The 14,161-nt window shown below is 35.5% G+C and overlaps 1 protein-coding gene across 1 annotated transcript in view; it reads left to right on the top strand.

Moving 5' to 3' along the window:
- The first annotated feature begins 2,143 nt into the window (after nucleotides 1-2,143).
- Nucleotides 2,144-14,161, top strand: part of arhgap5 (Rho GTPase activating protein 5) — a 111,277-nt gene continuing 99,259 nt past the window's right edge. The window contains 1 exon segment of the mRNA XM_030127063.1: nucleotides 2,144-2,406. The gene's annotated coding sequence lies outside the window, so the exon portion shown is untranslated.

The raw sequence follows: 14,161 nt of genomic DNA, 5'->3' as shown, positions 1-14,161 counted from the left end.
TATACACAGTGTACACACTACACAGACTTTACACAGAGTACACAGACTATGCACGGAATACACAGAGTACACAGACAATACACACAGTACACAAAGTGGAGTAAACTGGAGTAAATTACCTCTTTGGTGGAGGAGGAACTGACTAAAAATTCAGACTTTTTATCACACTATTGCAAACGTATTTTCAAACAAGTGGTTCCAGAAACAGCAAACCCCGCCCCTCACACGTATTGTCGCTTATTTTGGCATCGATCCAGCTGATGTCATCATGTCTATGCATGTGCTGATGTCAGCATAGGCAAATTTTGGTCATTATAAGTAAAAGGGAAAAATTGTTTTAAAAATTCATAAAAAATTTTTAACTTTGACCTACTTTTCCCAAAATGTAATCACATCTATTCTGGCTCACTGGTAATCTACAAACTCAATTAGGTATGAATTCAACCAATAGTTTTGCTGCTAAAGTGTAAACAAACAAACAAACAAACCGAACCAAAAACAATAGCCCTTAAAACCCCCAAAACTTAGACACATACTAAAGTCGTGATCACATTTTGTGAGCATCATCATCATGTTAACCAGTAGAAGCTGGTGAAATTATTTTTGGGTGGCGCAGTATGCAAGTCAGTTTCAACCAATAGTTTTGCTGCTGAAGTGTTAAAAAAAATAAACAAACAAAGAATATTAGCACTTCAATCTAATAAAAGTACAACATTATTTTCATTAAATTACGACTTTATTCTCATAATAGTATTTAATAATAATAATATAATAACTTTATTTGTATAGCACCTTTAAAAACAAAGTTTACAAAGTGCTTTGACAGAGGGCACAACAGCAGGATACACGAAGAAAGTAAAAACACTAAAACAGAAGCAACACAATTAGAGAGATGTATGAACAAATTAATAATCAAACAGGATCAAATTTAAAAATTTAAATTAAAATTAAAAGTTAAAAAGGGACAGACATCACATAAAAGCAAGTCTAGAAGTGATTTAAAAGATGTCACTGATTCTGCAAGCCTTATCTCCTCGGGTAGGCCGTTCCAAAGTCGAGGGGCCCTGATGGAAAATGCCCGGTCACCTTTTGATTTAAGCCTCGACTTTGGAACAGCCAGGAGCCCTCTGCCCGAGGATTTAAGGCTGCGTACTGGCTCGTAGTCAACTAGCATTTCTTCTCTATAACTTGGGGCCAGGCCCATTTGGGCTTTAAAAGTGATCAGTAAAATCTTAAAATCAATTCTAAAACACACAGGGAGCCAATGAAGGGATGCAAGGACAGGAGTGATATGATGTTGTCTGTTAAATGACTTTATTTTTTAAATATTACGACTTTAGTCTCATAATTGTATGAATTTATTCTCAAAATATTACAACTTTATTCTCATAATAGTATGACTTTATTCTTGAAATATTACAACTTTATTCTCAAAATATTACGACTTTAGTCTCATAATAGTTTGACTTTATTCTCAAAATGTTACGACTTTATTCTCATAATACTTCGACTTTATTTTCGAAATATTACGACTTTATTCTCACAGTAGTATGACTTTATTCTCAAAATATTACGACTTTATTCTCATAATATTATGACTTTATTCTTGAAATATTACAACTTTATTCTCAAAATATTACGACTTTAGTCTCACAATAGTTTGACTTTATTCTCAAAATGTTACGACTTTATTCTCATAATAGTTTGACTTTATTCACGAAATTTTACGACTTTTTTCTCACAATGACAACTGTTTTTATTTGTCCCTAATACGTCATCGTTGTTTACACTTCAACCGTCTTGTTTTGTGTCGTCATCAGTTTCCTTGACGTCATTTTCATGTCGTGTTTCGTCATTTCTCTTCTTAACTTTTCCTTTAACTCATACCGTGTTTTTTTTAATATATATATATATATATATATATATATATATATATATATATATATATATATATATTATTATTAATCATATACTTCTGTTTCCTTATGATTTATCGGGTTTATTTCCTCATTTGTGGTTTCCTCGGAGCCCACGGGCCGTGACAGGTGTGGACGGCCGTGGAGGGGTGGGAGAGGTGGGGGTAGGGGGGCGGGTGGAGGTGGAGAGACGGAGCCCCGGACCGGGAGGAGGGAGAGGGAGTCGCCATTACTGCTGGATCGGCGGAGGGGAGGGAGCACCGGAGCAGCTCCGCTTACAGCGCATACCAGCCCGACAACACTGCACCGAATAGCCCCGAACACAGCCCCCACAGCCCGGGACCGACCCTCCGGATACCCCCCGCGGGAGCCCCGGAGCCCCATGCCCGCGGACCGTGCACCGGAAGCCGGACTTTTTCTGCCTTTTACTGCGGGAATGCTTTCTCCTGTCCGCCGTGGTATGTGGATCTGGGAGCGACCATGTTATTAGGTGGGTAGGGGAATGTACCGGACCCGGACTTCACTAGCATAGATAGCACGCTTTTCTCCGGTCCGGATTTAGCGCTGTCCCGGAATAAAGGGAGATGTGGACCTGGCCCGGTTTGGGATTTTACCCGCTTTTCCTGCTCGGTTGCTGTTAGGTGTCGCGAGCGTCAGTTAGCTTGGAATGCTAGGCTAACGGCTAATGTTAGCTAATCGGAATTGGGGAAAGGTAGGTGGGTTTTTTCTTTTCTCTCTCTTTTTTTCCTCCTGGAGTCTATCAGGGCCAAACCAGGCCGAGCCGGGTTTCAGCTTCCTTCCCCAGGGACAAATGTACCCCCCCTCCCTGTACTAAATCTTACGGCTGCGATTGTTAGCCACGGTGTATTGACGCATTAACGTACCGTGTGTTGGCTTTAATTGTACATGAACTAAACCATTACTCTGCTAACTTGGTTTTCTTTCCACTTGAACGCTTTATTTTACCCCAAACCCCAGCGGATGGGGGCTATCTCAGCCTAAAACACCACCCCAAATGAAAAAATCTTCAACATTTACTCCTAAAATGATGAGATAAATCCACTTTTAGCACCATTTACTTGCTATTGCTGTGATTTTTTAGATGTCAGAAGTTGCGTTCAAAGTTGCTGGTTTTGTCCATTAACGCCCTGCTAATCGCTAATGTTAGCTCTAAAGGAGAGAGGATGGATGCAGGGTCAGATTCAGGAGAGCCCAACGGGCTAAATCCTTCAATTTCCCGACATTTTACCTAAGCCGTAAACACGCCTCATGTGTCAGCTGTTATTAGAGGCTGTAAAGCAGGCTGTCATGAGCTGATAATGAACTTTTTTTCGTGTGTAGTGGGAGCTTGGTGGAGGCAGGTCAGGTCAGTGGGTTTGTCCTGCTGCTGCAGCTCTGCATGCCATTTGCATCGACGTGCTGCGGATCACTTTGCCCCCTTCCCAAACTCATGTTTTAAAGGGATAGTCCAGCATTTCAACACTCACTATTTATTCACCGTGCATCCATAAAAACTACATTCCACAGACATTAAAAGCCTGAGTAGGACTGCTACGGGGAATAAAAAACCCATGCATCATGCAGTTATAAAAAGATCCTGACGATAAATAGATAACCCATAAGGCAGCCTTTATGTGGCCGCTGCCGTGTAATCCTCCTGCTATGACTTATTTATGACCGGACCCATTTGTGTGAAATACATCAATTAGTCTGTGTTTGTTTTGCAGTGTGATACTGTGTACTGTCGGAGTGTTTTAGCACCAAACACAAGGGCTCAGTGAGTGAACTGATAGGACTCTGTGCTCATTATCATCACCGTACTCCGGCTGTTTCTGCTCAGCTTTTTCGACTGTAAATTCCCAGTTGGAACATGATGTAAAAGCGAACTAATCCTTTTGAGATACACAGGAAATATAGAGGAAAATAGGTGAAGACCACGCGTGGATGCCAGTTAAAAGACAGTTCAACACCGACCATATTTCAACCTGAACAGTTCACATGGATGTAATCTGATAAGAGCGTGTTTACATGATCACAATAGGAGTTTTCTGACATGTACAAAGTGGTTTCACCTGAGACGGGGATGACGATTACATAAGTGCAGAAGACAAACCTCTATTTCAGCAGCTTTGTTGTTTCAGCTTCATATATCGTTAGCTTCATAAGCTTAATGACACATGGACAAAAGTGTGTGGAGCCGTTGAATTCAGGTGTTTCATTTCTAACAGGGGTCTGAGATACAAAACAATAATGACCGACAGACATTACAGACTCATGGTTAGGGGTGTGTATTGGCAAGAATTTGGGAAGACAATACAAATCACAACACTAGCATCACGATACGATATATCTAAATATATAACAATACTGTTAACAAGGCGATATTTTTTTGTTCTGTTTCTTTTTTGAAAAGATGATTTAGTGGAAAACCTTATAGTACAGCATATGGATGAATAAAGTTTTAACATGGGGCTTTAACCAGTACAAAATTACACAAATAAATAAATAATGTTTTACAGACATTACAGTTAAAGATCCTGCTTAAATGTTGTATTCTATTGTGGAAAGAATGCATAGTGTTCAATCATCTTCATCAGAACATTATTTTGTGCATTCCCAATTAAAAAAAGTAACATTTGCCTCTCTCAGACAGTAAAAAGTGCTTTTAGGAAGCTTGAAATAACCATTATCATAATACTGCAGTAAAGTATTATTAGTATTATGATACATAATGCAGTATCATAATATTATTTTTGTAGTATACAAACAACAGAGCAAAATACCCATGTGAATGTATAAATAAAAGAGCTTGATAAACAAAAAAGAAAACAAAAATGAATCTCCACCATGTCTGCACTTAAATAAATACTTAAAAATATTGATACAGTCCTTTTTAATATCGATACAGTATCATGAAGTGAAATATCGCAATATTTTGTGGAACCGATATTTTCTTACACCCCTGCTCACGGTCCACACTAAAAGACAAACAGATAAATATAAACACAATAATAACCTCTATACTTTTAAGAGGCAGTCATACCAGTGTTTCCAGGACTGAGGTGTGTAACTTACAGCACAATATTCAAGATTAGTCAACAATAAAATGACAGTGTTTTCTGAATGATTCAGGCGACACATGAACTTAAACATCAGATTTCTCAAGACAGCACGCAATGAATTTAGTCAATCATTATTATTATTATTATTATTATTATTATTATTATTATTATTATTATTATTATTATTATTATAACATTTTTTTTAGCTAGGAAAAAGCTCATTGAGATTAAAAATCTCTTTTTCCAGAGTGTCCTGGCCAAGACAGCAGCAGCAGAAGTTACACAAAATGGAAATCACAGCCGTACATTCACACTAGAAATATACATAAACACAATGAAAGTCAGCACCAAAAGCAAACTGAAAACTGATAAGAACATACATATAAAACATTACCATTATTTTAAAAGGTGCTAAAAGTATAACAACAATGTTCCTTAAAAGCATCTTGCAACACATCTGGGCTTTTTGAATAAGAGCCTTAGAGCCATAATATAATGTCAATAATGTCATTGTGTAGTTTTATTTTGAGATAAATATCATTGCACTGGTTAGTTTGGGTTAAATTGTTATCTTTGTTTCCAAAATGCCTCAGAGAGGGTTTGGACTGAATTTATATCAACTTTTTTTTTTTTTTTTTTTTTATCCATGACTATTATTTTTTAATTTCTATAATATTTTCCTGCTCTGACTGTTAATAATAATTTTCCATCTACTTTCATCACATCTGATTGAGGAAGAAAAATCTACTGTCAAACTTTAAGGAAATATTGATGTTTTTAAACTCTATGGACATAAATATGTGGACATATCATGTCTACAGCTGTAAGATGTCCTGTTCATAAGGATTGGACACAGAAACATCAATATTAATTGTCAATAGGATATTTATCCCAATATCAATCTATATTCTGACATTAGTCCTTATTGTATTGTATCCCAGACCCCTGTTAGAAAAGAAACACCTGGATTCAACGTGTCCACAGACTTTTGTCCATTTGTGTCTGAGGCTAATGATATTCAATATGTAAAATCTGTCCTGATCTGTTTAATTTCAAACCCCAATAACCAAACAAAAATGCACTTTCTATTTATGCGTTCCATAAATGACTCATCTTCATCATTATCTGTACCATTAAACTATTCTTATACTATATTAGTGACATGAAACCAACAGTTAAATTATTAACCGCAGCTGTTTCTAAGACAAAATGTCTGATTATTGTGACAGCCTCACTGAGAAGTTGTTTGTATCCTTTCACTGGAGATGTTCAACCATCTTTATGTTATTTAATCAGGGTTTGGTAGTTTAAGGTGGATTTTTGATGGTGTATTCTATAATTTTGGTACTTTCGAGCAAGGAAAGCAGATAAGTGATCAATCAAATGACATCAACTGAACAACCAAGTCCAAATAATTAATCAAACCTGGAACTGAGTTTAAAAAGTAGTGAAAATTCAAGGAAATTCTAGGTACAGTTATTATTTGAGTTTTTATTTTCCTTCAAAATATAAGTATTTCCACATGAGAATCCTAATGCCATTAGTTTCAGTGCTGGCTATTCTGATTATTTCTAATTATGCTGTTTATTATTTCTCCTCAGAGCAGTTAATTTGTGCTTTTTTTTGGTATATAATGACGTTAAATTCATGTAATGTTACCTCCATGTGGGACAAACATACAGAAAGAATTGATTTACAGTGTTTCTGCGAAGTATTGGGCCTTAAAATGTCTTAAATATGATGATGATGATAGTCCTTCATGATTAGATTAAGTTAATGTTGAACTTTATCAGTAAATTAAGTTGATTTAACTTAATTCAGCACCATTAGGATGTTTTATAATCTCTCAGTATCTGTGGAATTTAGCTTAATATCATTAATATTGTTTAGTGAATTTCTGGCTTTAAAAGGCAAACCTAGATTTTCTTGGATTTTTAAGGTTGGTTTATTCAGATCTAAACGTGTTTGTCTAATTCTTTTTGGTGTTTATCTCTTTGACTTCGAGGTTCAGTTTGTCCTGTTTAACTTCATTTCCATCCGTCTTTAACATCGTTTTTGATATTGATAAGTTAATCGTTGGTTGTTTTTCACTTCCTCCAAACTAATCTTTAAAATCGAGCTAGGTTGTGTTAAGAATGTGCATCGATCGCACTGTAACTAAATTGTAAAATGGTCCTAAATTTAACCCTCCGCTAATCCGCCCTTAGAGGTCCGTCTCAAAGTGTGAAGTCTGCTCTGGGCTGTAGTCACGTCAAAATATTTTTCTTTTTTTGTATTTCTTCAACTTGAGCCATAAACAAAACTACCAAATACTCAATAACTGTCATATTTTTAATCCTCTAAATGCCATGTTTGTAATGTACATAAACCATATTTTTTGATACAAAAAACAAAGAAAACTACTACATAAAAATTGGATTAGTTAGTTTTTGATTTTTTTCGTCTGATCTATTCCAAAAAGAGAAAAAACAATATGATGAACTCTTTACATGGTTATTATGTTGATATCTTCCAGACCCATGTTTTGTGAAAGGACAGCTTGTAAATGTTAACAAATTTGTATTTGTCATTATTTATCGGTTATTATGTTCTTATTTTACTGGTTCTGATCCACTTTAGGTCATGTTGGTCTGAATTTAGGACCTGAACTAAAAGGATTTTAACACCAGTGATTGTTTATACCTTCAGTGTTAATGTTTATTCAGATTCAGAAAACTTTATTTATCCCATACGGGCAATTCATTTGCAGCTTACCACAGACATCAGCCCACATCCAAAGTGCGATGTGACAAACATAAATAAATAAATCAGTACACAAATACAAGATCATTGAAAGCCACTACAAATAATGCATTTAAATAATCAACAATAAATAACCAATAAATACCAATCCAGACTAAAAGACTAAAACACCCTATTGGTTCTGCTAACTTAAAAAAAAAAAAAAAAAGAAAAAATCCCTTCCCTAATACCTTCAGTGTAATTTGTGCATTTCACTAATTCATTCCATGGGAGGGACTGGACCCTTGGATGTCCCCGTTTTGGTCCGGGGGCCATATGTTGGACACCTCTGTTCTAATGGACCCAGTCTGCAGATGCATGTTTATTGTGATGGATCTGTTCTGTTCTGTATTGCTGGATGATCCTCTGAACCCCTTTAAGTGCCTTGGCCCCGCCCCCTGTAGTGATGATGATGATGATGATGGTGGTGGGTCTGATGGTGTCAGTCGGCTGTAAACGGTTGTTCTTACATCATTGACACGTTGGGAAGGAGAGGCTCCGGTTCAGGTCTGGACCTGAATCTGTGCTTGGGTTTTCCATGTGGATCTGTGACATGTGTTTTCTGGGAGGGACAGAGGAGGTTTGATCCAGAAATGAGACATAGGACGGTCATCAGCGGTTCATGTCCCTGTTCGTCCTGGATGAGGCACACTTATTTCCCATGAACTGAAACACAATGACCTCACGTTTTATGACGGGGCGTTTTATAAACCTGTTCAACTTAGCACCGATAGCAGCTGTTGGCTAATGTTAGCATTACTCAGTTTATTATAGCTCATAAACCACCCCTGTTTTTTTTTTGTTTTTTGGTTTTTTTTACAGTTTCCGTTTCAGATTATTTGATGAATTGTGAATTTATTCTTCTTTCTGTTCGATGTTTGATGTACAGTGAATAGAGCTGCATAATTTGGGGGAAAATAGCAGTTACAGTGGCCAGACCCAGACTCGGTTTGAGTCTGGGTCTGGTTGATCTAATGATAGACATAATGAAACAGATTATAATTATTAGTAATTCATCATATAATCTACTTACACACTTACTTATCTCCATTTCTTCTAATCATCATATTGATAATATTTGTCAAGTACATAGTGTAGAACTTGTTGTTCTGTGTTTATTAGTGTTTAATCTGTGTATTTGGTGTATATATTTAGAGCTATATATACATGTAGGGGTGTAAGAAAATAAAGGTTCTGCAATATATCGCGATATTTCATTTCACAATACTGTATCAATATTAAAAAGTACTGTATCGATATTTTTAGGGATTTATGCATTTGCAGATATTGTGGAGGTTCATTTTTGTTTTTCTTTTTTGTTTATATTTTATTATTATTTAACACTGTTTTATTAAATAATGTTAGTTCCTTTTTTGGGAAAAAATAATGTTCTGATGTTAATTCTGAACTAATAGAATATGAACATTTGAACAGGATCTTAAACTGTAATGTCTGTAAAACATAATTTCAGTTTGAGCATAGGAACATTTGGTGATATAACATTAGATCCTGTTGGGATCAAATAACAATGTGTTTAATATTAGTGCGGATTTCTGGTGGAATTCAATTCTTCAAGGAAATAATCATTTAAAAAAACCCAAAAATTTGCCTTTTTAGCAGTATCCTGATATATTGGGATATACTGTATCATGAGCCTAGTGTTGTGATTTGTATTGTATCGCCAGATTCTTGCCAGTACACACCCATATATATATATATATATATATATATATATATATATATATATATATATATATATATATATATATGTGTGTGTGTATGTATATATATATATATATATATATATATATATGTAATATTTTTTTTCCTGGTACTTTTATTTTACTTGAATGGAGCAACTGTAACACGTAATTATTTCCCCTGGGATTAATAAAGCATTCTGATTCTGATTGTAAGAGAGCTTGAAAAGACATAACAACCCAACACTAAACCTGCAGAAACCACAGGTTTTCAGAGGGAAACCCACAGTTTAGTTGTAACTAGTCTACAGAAGTGAGAAAATGGTGGTTCTACCTCTAAATATCCTCATCTGATCTTCAGTCCAGGTTGATGAGATCCAATCCAGTCTGTCAGTTATTAACACAAATGCACACGTTACTCATTGAAATATGTCGATTTTCCAACTCAAACAATCAAATGTAAACTAGCATAAAAAGACATAATGGAGTAATGATGACAGAAACATGTAGTGACTTTCATTTAGCATGTTTTCCACAGTCTGTTCTCTGAGTCACTAAACCCAAACTGTCACCAGACAAGGTTGTGTTTATTATTTCCATTTCTGTAATTAGACCGTTACATAACCGCTCAGGCTGATATTGGGATTAGGATTGACTTTTGATTAATTATGCAGCCCTGTCATTGATCCAGACCTACTTAGATTTATACTCAGTGAACTCGGACATTTGACAAAAAAAAAAAAGAGAAAATATATATTCATGGATGAGTTCAGAACAACAGCCATGTTTAACCCTTTATGGACCATTGTGTCTGCCGTGACACAGTTTTTTTATTCACCATTAATTTATCATTTGTGGTATTGACAAAATCCAAGTGTCATCTTTTATTTGAGATTGGGTTCTTTCTATTGGTCGAGAACACAGTAGGATAGAGGTCTGCATTGGCGGGGGGGTGGGGTGGGGTGGTGGTGGAAGTAGGCGGGACTTAGAGCAGCAGAGTGCACTCTACAAGAAAGACATTGAAGATTTCTATTATTACTTTTTGCAGTGTTTTAGCGAGGAAACGCCTTGAAATCACAAAAATATAAGAAGCTGGAACATGGACACAGATCGAGACCAGGGGGGTCAAACTCATTAAAGTTCAGGTTCAACATTCAGCCCAATACAATCCAAAGTGGGCCGGACCATTAAAATGATAACACAATAGTATATCAATAATGTCAAACCCAAACTTTTTATGTCTAACTTTTATGTTTTAGAGTGAAAAAAAAGCAAAATTACATGATGAAAATGTTTACATCTACAAACTATCCTTTAAAAAATGTGAATAACATGAACCTGGAATTTCTACTAACAAACATAAGTGCAATTTTAACAATATTATGTCTCAGTTTACTATTTCTACATGTACATTACAATGTACAGATCACAGTGGTTAACAGCAGAATATTAACCCATTAGGACCCAGTGTGACATTTGTGGCAGTTTTTAATTTTTCTAAGTGATTTATCACCATTTATTATATTATCCTCTGAATGTAGCATTTTTTCTAGTGGAAATTGTATGTTTTTCTATGCTTAATTGACTGATCATGTAGATATTCATTAAAGTCAAAGGTTATTGTATATAAACAGAAAAAAACAGAAAAAAAACCCTGACTTTTTCAGTCAAATATCTCATTAACTGAACATAAACCCAGTGTGTCCATCCACTGCCATTGATCCAGCTCCATGGATTTTACTGGTGAATCAATGTTGTAAAAGATGACGGTGTTTCCACGGTAACTACAGAGCCTATTAACATCCAAATATGGTCATATCTGATGCCCATGAAAAGATGAACTGTATTTTACACCAATTATTGACATGTATTGATAGGATTAATTGATCAACAGGAATTAAACAGTTTAGATCAGTAGATGGTTTAGGCTGACAGTGGCTGTTTGGATCTTTATTGGTTAGGACATTTCATGTTCATATTTGTTCAGGTTATTCACATTTTTTGTGAAAGGATAGTTTGTAAATGTAAACATTTTCATGTATTTTTTATTTTTTACAGTAAAACGAAAAGAAAAAATTGGAGTTGTCATTATTTATAGGTTATTACCGCCGCTAGGACGTATTATGATCACTTTGCTTTGTGTGTTTGCGTGTTTGTTTGTTAGCAAGATAACTCAAAAAGTTATGGATGGATTTTCAGGAAATTTCAGGAAATGTTGATACTGGCACGAGGAACAACTGATTAAATTTTTGTGGTGATCGGGTGGGGGGCAGATCTGTCTTGGCAGAGGTCTGCGCTCTCAAAGTGCTTTTCCGGTTCTAATAGTATGACTAATCTGATCCACTTCAAGTTGAATTGGGCTGAATTTGGCTCCTGAACTAAAATGATTGTTAATATTTTGAGTATAATTTTCTACATTTACAAATTCATCCCACGAGCCGGATTGGACTCTTTGGTGGGCCGGTTTTGACCCGCGGGCCGTATATTCGACACCTGTGATCTAGACAAACAAAAGCGTTTCAACACATGGAAAAAGTTGAAAGTGTATTTCTGTAATCTCATGAAGTTTTGTTTTGCAGATTTACAGTCGTTTTACATAATAAATATAAAAATATAGGCACGTTTTATTATTTGTTGCTATAACACTGTTTTAAGAAAGTGCAAAAGAATGGGCAAAAAAAGGCATTTTCTGACATGGTTATTGCAGAAACAACAAAGAAATCTAGCCCTGTTATTATTAGGGGTGTAAGAAAATATTGGTTCTGCAATATATTGTGATATTTCATTTCACAATACTGTATTGATGTTAAAAAGTACTGTATTGATATTTTAAGTATTTATTCAAATGCAGATATTGTGGAGGTTCATTTTAGCTTTTTTGTTTTCTTTTTTGTTTATATTTTATTTATTATTCTTTAACACTTTTATTAAATAATGTTCGTTCCTTTGTTTGGATTGCACAAAAATACTGTTCTGATATTAGTTCTGAACTAATAGAATAGGAACATTTGAGCAGGATCTTAAAACTGTAATGTCTGTAAAACAGAATTTCAGTTTTAACAGGAAAATTTTGTGATATAGCATTAGATCCTGTTCTGATCAGATAAAAATGTGTTTAGTGTTTGCGCATATTTCTGGTGTAATTTAATTCTTCAAGGAACTAATCTTCAAAAAGAAACAAAACCTAGAAAATGGCCTTTTTAACAATATCATGATATATCGTGATATATCGTATCGTGATCCAAGTATTGTGATTTGTATCGTATCGCCAGATTCTTGCCAATACATAGCCCTAGTTAAGTCATTATCGGGTTAAAGAATATTCACAGTATGAAACAGGAATAGAAGGACCAGAAATGGTAATGGAACGTGCACTCTCAGCATCAGGGGGTAATAATAGTATCAGACTATTAATTGGCCTGTTACTATATCGACCTTTAGAAATCCCTCCTCGTATCTGCTGATACAAGTATTTCTTTTTTTTCCTTTTCATTGTCAGAAAATCAATTTGAAGCTGAGTGATTATTTCATTCGCATTAACAGTCGAATACCAGGGTTTCCTCCGCCATCGTCGGGCTCAGGTGCACAAGCAAAGCCATGTCAGACACAACAGAAACCAAATGAATGTAAAATCAGTGTGGACAGATTCACAACCAACGACATGAACCAGATCTAATGGATGCATTTTGGGTTTTTGAGGCTCTGCTTTTCCTGGATTTGCAGACAGGTTTAGGTTGAGGTTTCTTTTTTCGAATCACTCTGTAAAACCAGGAGCAAACCCTGAATTAGAATGAAGAGTTTTAAGAATTGAGAAGTTAATGGAAGTTGGATCCATGTGATTCAGGATCTGAAGTGCAGTGTTTTATCAACAACAACATGCTCTGTCGTAGCTCATGTAGTTTTCTATACTTTTATTGAAGTAGTAGGGTAAATTAACCAGACTTACCTGTGTCCTGTTCAGTCACATTCGCTCTCTCAGATTGTTATTTTTACTTCATTGATGCGTTATGAGCTCATTAAAATACACCAAAAAATAGAGAAATGATAGAGAATAATATGGCATCGTAGGGATTTTTTTGAGGTTGAGCTGGTATAACCCTATTATTTCCCTTTCAACACTGAAAATGTGTAACTGAACACACACATTTTTATTTATTATTTATTTTTACCTTCGCCAAGGAGGTTATGTTTTTGCCAGGGTTTGTTTGTTTGTTTGTTTGTCTGTCTGTCTGTTTGTCTGTCCGTTAGTGTGCAACATAACTCAAAAGTTATGGACAGATTTGGATGAAATTTTCAGGGTTTGTTGGAAATGGGATAAGGAAGAAATGATTAAATTTTGGTGGTGATCGGGGGTGGGGGTGGGGGGGGCGCAGACCAGAAAATTTCATCAAAATCTGTCCATAACTTTTTGAGTTATGTTGCACACTAACGGACAGACAGACAGACAAACGAACCCTGGCAAAAACATAACCTCCTTGGCGTGGGGGGGCCCACGGGGGGGGCCACTGATCAGCCTTGGCGGAGGTCTGTGCTCTCCAAGTGCTTCTAGTTATTGATTTATTCCGAATATGGTAATGGTACAAGCTTCCTGATTGCTACTAACTGACTTCTTTGCACAATATAATATAGAAATGAAAATTAAAGGAAGCAAAAAATTATAATACACATAAAAAAAGAAAAAAAAGAAGAGTTACATTTGAAA

The sequence above is a fragment of the Sphaeramia orbicularis genome, chromosome 22 (genome assembly GCF_902148855.1).
Source record: "Sphaeramia orbicularis chromosome 22, fSphaOr1.1, whole genome shotgun sequence".
NCBI classification, from domain to species: domain Eukaryota; kingdom Metazoa; phylum Chordata; class Actinopteri; order Kurtiformes; family Apogonidae; genus Sphaeramia; species Sphaeramia orbicularis.
The sequence above is the reverse complement of the archived record's forward strand: the minus strand, read 5'-3'. Positions and strand labels throughout refer to the sequence as shown.